Source organism: Poecilia formosa, unplaced genomic scaffold (genome assembly GCF_000485575.1).
Source record: "Poecilia formosa unplaced genomic scaffold, Poecilia_formosa-5.1.2 Scaffold10, whole genome shotgun sequence".
NCBI lineage: Eukaryota > Metazoa > Chordata > Actinopteri > Cyprinodontiformes > Poeciliidae > Poecilia > Poecilia formosa.
Genome location: NW_006799949.1, coordinates 2,119,404 through 2,125,924, shown reverse-complemented (window position 1 = coordinate 2,125,924; position 6,521 = coordinate 2,119,404).

Here is a 6,521-nt window from a genome sequence, read left to right as displayed (position 1 = left end):
TTGTTGGCTTTACAAAAAAGCCACATGTGTCTGATGTTGGGGACATGTAAAACATCCATCTTCGTCCGAGCAGCAGAGAGGAAAAGATCTGTGGTGCTGAAGCTGTTGGTTCTGTTGTAATTTTCTTTTTTTGGTGCTTAATTGTCAGCAGCGCCACTCCTCCTGCTACCTTCTGTGGCTTTTTGGGGACAGATGGAACATGTCAGGCGAAGAGGAAGAAACCCAGATGTCAAAAGCACAAAATGAAAACATAAGACATCATCTTAAAGGAACTCATACTGAGGGATGCATGGAAAGTTTTTTAGTTCTTCTCTGGCATTTCTTCTCAGCTTTATATGTTGTGCAAGAGGTTGATTTAAAGGGACAAAAACATGTGGATAAAGTGTTTCTATTCTACTTGTTACCTGTCATATTTTTTAAACAATCCAAGATCGTATTCTTGACATGCGGCCTAGCTTCTCCAAGTTTTAAAGTTAAAGAAAGAAAGCAGGCCTTTTCAAAAATGGCATTAGATTGGAAGATCCTTCCACAGCATTGGCCGCAGGCCTGACATTAAGCTCAAGTTCCCATCATGCATTTAGTTCCCATCATGCATTTTAGAGTCTGAGAATCTGAACACTTGAGATTAACTGACTAAATGCAAACAGAGCCAGGAATAAGACCTGGTGAAGTGGCAAAGTAAATGTATCACACACCTCAATGTGAAGATGAAGATAGGAAACTAAACAATACAATTCAATTATCTTTATGTCTAATATGTGCAGAAAAAAAGAATAGCTATTTTCTAAGTTCTGAAAAAAGTAACTTTGAATACTATGTATTTACCCAACACAAAGCACATGTGTAGAATACTTCTGTTAAAGAAATATTACCTAACTCCCTGCAAAGGGAATCAGGCAGTTTAAAAAAAAAAAATCATCACAAGGGAGACGGTCCAATGTCCATGTTATTTGTAAACATTTCTGAACCTCGATATTTTTTTCTTCTCAGAAATCCAGTATGAAAAGCAAACAAAACAAGAAATGTTCTGGTTTTTGTTCTGTCTTGATGATTCATTTTCATTCGGTTTCATTTTATTTTTATTTTGAAAACAGAAAGAAACAAAAAATTGATCTGTTTTATTAAAGTGCTTGAGAGGAATTGCTGTATTCTGTGATCTTCAAAAGTTTTGTTTCACAAATATGGAAAAGATAATGACCAAGAACATCAAGAAAAAAAATAAACATAACCAAAAATTTGTAGGTACTTGGACAGCCATGAACTGTATTACGGTTCAAACATCCTTCAGATTAGCACTTTAAAGTATCTTGCTGGAGAAAACAAGCTGTGGAAAGTGTTATAATATGTGCATCCAATATGTTTTCATATTTCTCTTTGCTGCTGAGTTTGTTGTGTTTATTTCTGTTATTTTATGTGTTCCAAAAAAAATGAATAAAATTTGAGTTTATGTACATTAACGTTTGAGCACAAAACAGCTTTAAAGGAAAAAAGGGGAACACGAGGAAGACTCATGGTTTTCGGTTTTCACTACTGGTTTCTGTCGCGGTCATCGTCTTAACTTCTTAATTAACTTGTGACAGAAAGCTATGGGTCTGGTGGCTCTGTTTTTCATGTTACCATATTGTTTGCTTGGTGGCAGAAGTCAAAACAATTCAAGGAGATGTTGTAATAAATCTCTGGATATGTTCAGAACTCCGTTATATATTTTTCTTCAGACTGTATGTGGACTGTAATGAGTCTAGTTTTGTTTCAATGATAGACTTCAACGGTTTAATTTTGTACAGGGAAAGCATCAGAAAGGTTAACATTGAATTGGATTAGACCATATAGTCATGATGACCTGACCTATATTTCAAGAGTCAGGAAACTTCTCAGGCCGAGACCAGCTGCACAAGCAGTTCAGGCAGGTTTTTGCTGCCTATTGATCCTGATCCAATATGATCTGGTGTTAATTCCCTGTTGAAAGCCACCCAGTCAGTCCAGCGATTTCTGAAAACCACAAGGTTTACATGAACAAGCTCTGCTCCCGAGAAGAACCCAGGAACTAGGCCGGTAATAACAGACCTCTGGGAGAAAAAAAGAAGAAGAGAGGTTTTGACCAAAAGAGAGGGTAGGGAAGAGAGACTCACCCCATTCACCCTGTCGTTTTCCTTTCCTGCAGGTTTTGGGAGAATGCTGAACATGCTTCATGTGCAGCTATGTAGTATTAATTACACCCTACATTTTTGATGGCCGGGGTCATGTAACCTGCTGTCTATTTATCCTACAGGTCATTTGCAACATTGGGCCTGGTTTCAGGGCCAAGAGAGGAAGCAAGGAACGAAATCTAAGATGAAGGAGCTAAATTGGTAGCAAATGTAAAGCTTCCAATTCCAAACTGCCCATTGGCCCTAATGCGTTTCACAAGCACCGTACTCACCGTAGTCCAATACGCGCCGACTGGTTGCCTCTGAAATAATATTTCAACAGTGGTTGCAGACGCTAAACCGGCGCCATCTCTCAGCTTGGGTTATTCCCACCAAAGTGCTGCATAAGGGATTTAGATTTTCTTTTTTTTGTGGGGGTGGGAGATATTATGTCTTAGTAGTGATCAGAAAGTGAAGCAAGACTCATAGCTAAAAAGCTGCTGGTTTGACTTCTGCCTAGATAATTTCTGATGGTGTGAAAATGAGGGGGGGAAACAAAATCCACAAAGTTAAAAACCCTGTAAGTCTTTGAAACCATCTAACAACTGTATCTTTATACAAAACAAACTGAAAATACACCTATTGACAATGAGAAACCATTTACCAATACTTTCAGTGTTTCAGGTAAGTCATATTTGAAGAACATATTTTCTTAATGTTTGAGATCGGTGCCTTAAGGATGTTTTTGTTGGGGATGAGCTGCCATTCTGCTGCAGTCGAACTCTTAAGTGATGAGTTTGACCATCTCATTTCCATTTAAACGGCTCAATGGAGTCCCATTTGCTCTCTGCTATCCTGCAGCCAAAAAGACTCAATAAAAACCAATGAGCTGATGCAAACAGGAGAACCAAGTTGTTTTCTTATACAAACAACATATGGTTTTTTCAATGTGGCTGCACATGGTAGCATTGCTTCAACTTTATTTCCCTGCCTGCATCAAGTTTATCCTCTGGCCATCTGCACTGTTAAAGTTGCTTCTAAGTTTTTGTTTGTTTGTTTGTTTGTTTGTTTTTGTTTTTTTTGTCAACACTTCAAAAACTTTGTTCAGTAGTCAGTGATAACATTTATCCAGAGGTTGTTGTTATCTTAATGGCACATTTCAAGTCTACATCTAGAGTTTATTTCTTGTGAAGATTGCCAATGAGAAGTGGAAGAGATGTTTCGAGTTGCATGTCTGTTACTATAGCAGCCTCTTTTGGAAGCAAATATCATGCTGCGAACATTTATGTTAATGTTCCTAAAGCAAACAGTCTCATTTCTCTAAAACAAACTCCTCTAAAAAAGTGAATTATATTTCTTTCCATTGGGTTATCACTACTGAAAACTAAAAGAAGAAACAGTTTTTACATTCTTCTAAGGTTGTGATATCTATTTAGTATCAGTACTACAGTTAACATTTAAATTACACTATAGAGTAGACAAAGAACCAGCAAAAACTAGTAGGTAATAAAATCCATGATTTAATGTGTGATTCATTCTTAATAAATATCTATTGTAAATATTTAACTACACAAAACAAACTCACAAATTGAACATAACGCTAGCTTGAAAAGATGATCGACCCTCTCACTTAGTTAACAGTTCTTTCACTTGATGATATCTAAGTACAGTGGAAGGGTGCCTAATATTTTCCAAACACACACCTCCCTCAAACTTCAGGAATTCCTTTTGGTTTAAAAAATGTCAACAAACTATCACTTTAGCCAGCATAATTGCTTTATTCTAACTGTGTTTCAAACATTTCAAATAATGCAACTATTCAGCTGAATAAAATGGAAATGTTTGTGTTCAAAATATGACACTGACATGAAATCCTGAAATTGTGAATTATGATATTTATGATATTTACTCTTATTAAACTCTTGGTGTTGAATGACTCAAGTCTGAGGAAACCATTGAAACTGCTCTGGAGCAGGAAAACTATTTTATGTAAAAGGTATGTGCTACACCCATTATAGATTACTGATGGCTTGATTGTCTTTAGCACATTTTCGATAAAGGTGCTTTTGATTTCAGAAAAAGATGAGGATGCATGTTATGTTTCATCAGCCTTGCACTGTGCTGTCAGGATGCTGCAGTTTCTTGAGGAAGTATTCCCTCCCCCAAGGCAAAGAGAAATTAATTATCTACTTGTAAATTTGTTCCATGCAGCCCAGATCATAAAAAGCCCACTAGCTTTCAGGTAGCTAGCTATATTTCTTATTTGAGAGAGTAAATCTAATGGGGTTTTTTTCTGTGGTTTTCTGAGATCAGGGAGATACAATCATGCAGATAAAGTATAAAGATGAAGTTCAACAAACAATAGGCTTCTGATAAAACCATTTTCTCCAATCATGCAAAACCATCTACACCTAATGTAGCAGGCTACTGAGCTGAAATGTAAAGATCCATGTTAGAAAACTCCAAATGAAACAAACCCGGCATTGATACCAGAAATGTTGTAAACTCACTTGTTACTTAGATACAACCTTCAAAATTATTTCAATCAATTAATCCAGTAGGAACTGTCAGGCTGCCCCAGGGCAACTCAGGCTATAATGCAGCTTACCTCCGTCATTGTGTGAGTGTGTGCATGAATGGGGTGAATGACTGGATAGTGCTAAGTGCTTTGGAATCTTCAAAGCAGTCTGAGCTAGATAAAGCTCTTTACAAGCTCAGGCCATTTAAGATTTAATTAATATTACACATCGGGCCTTGTCATATAAATCCAATAAAAGAAAATGTATTTCACTTTCTCTTCATTTACGCCACTTCTGCATACTACGAAAGCCCATTGAGAAATATCTCTGGTCTATGGTTGCTGGAATCTGATGTTTGTTGCATCTTAGTCCAACTTCCTGCTGGCATCACTCTCTATCCACACCGATGAGTTAGTGAAGATGCAAGCTTTTGCCATTTTAGTAGAAGAAATGTCATTATATTCATCTAAGTTTTTGACAGAAAAGTTTGCGTGTAAATTAAATATGACTCATGCATGCAGGAGTCAGACATCCCTCTGAGAATGTGATACAAAAGGCTCTTTGTATTCATTAAAATCCTTCCAAACATTTGTTGTAGCTAGATTGATGTTTGACACAGAGGCCTCTTCCATTATGGAGACAAGCCAAAGCAGCACGGCTGCCCATTCATGATTGTTTGGCGAGTCAAAGAAGAGTCGGAAAGTTTGTAACAACTTCTGTGGATCTGTCTGTGTGATTGCTTCCATTGCACATTAACAGGAGAAATGATGGCTTTAATCTCTGGTGATGAATTATGCACCAAAATCACCACTAGGGGGCCTCAGGATACATAGAATGTGAGCCATTTCCATATTCTAAAATGCAATCAGATCATCTACTGTCGACATGATTTGATTTAAGATCACCTGTTTTTCTAATTTTATTCATTATTTTGGTGGTTCAGAGCTTTAGATGATATTACATAGCATCACATATAACACTAGTTAGGGGAGTTACTGCCTCCTGATATGCTTGCTTACAAATATTTACTGAAACTAAGCTAATTTTTGTCAAACTAAACAAAGCCAATGACAGAGATTTTAGAAATCATCAATGAGATTTCTCACGTCATAGTAATAAGCCCTTACTATGAAGTGTGTTGCTGCCCTCTGCCTGACATATGTCTGTACTACACATGCTCTCCTACAGTTAAAATAAATAAATAAATAAATAAAATAATAATAATAATAACAATAAACAGGATTTAAAATAATAGAACAGTCTGAAAGAATTTTTTTTTTCAGTTGTGAGTAGTATTTTTTATCTGGTTGAGGGAAATAGGAAGACTATGTTATGAATGACTGAATGGAAAAGGGGTATGATTATATGAGTTAAATCTCATCATAATGCTTTTCAGACTCAGTCACCAAACAAGTGGTGTACTTACATGTATTTGAGTATGTATATTTGGTAGCAAGGTATTGTATTTTCACTTAGAAATGTGAAAGTCTTTGTTATTGTGTTTTGTTGGTGAAATGTCTGTCTGAAATAAAATGATCAAAGGGAAAGCATACAGAAGGAGTCACCTATGAAAGAACCTAAGAGTAAAATTAATACTAAATACTACTGAATCACAAACAGAATTTGTAATGAAAAAAAAAAAAGTAGAAGCAACAGGCAATTGGAGCATGAGCATCTACACAGTGGCACTAACACCAACACCTCTCAGGGATTTACAGTTGATTATACACCAAACTTCTGGATTGAAAAAAAAAGGTATTTCCAATACTGACCCATAGTATAGCTACCAAGCATTAATAAGTAGTAGTAATTTATTGAACTCACTATCTATACCACATGTGTCAAACTCAAGGCCCGCGGGCCACATGTGGCCCGC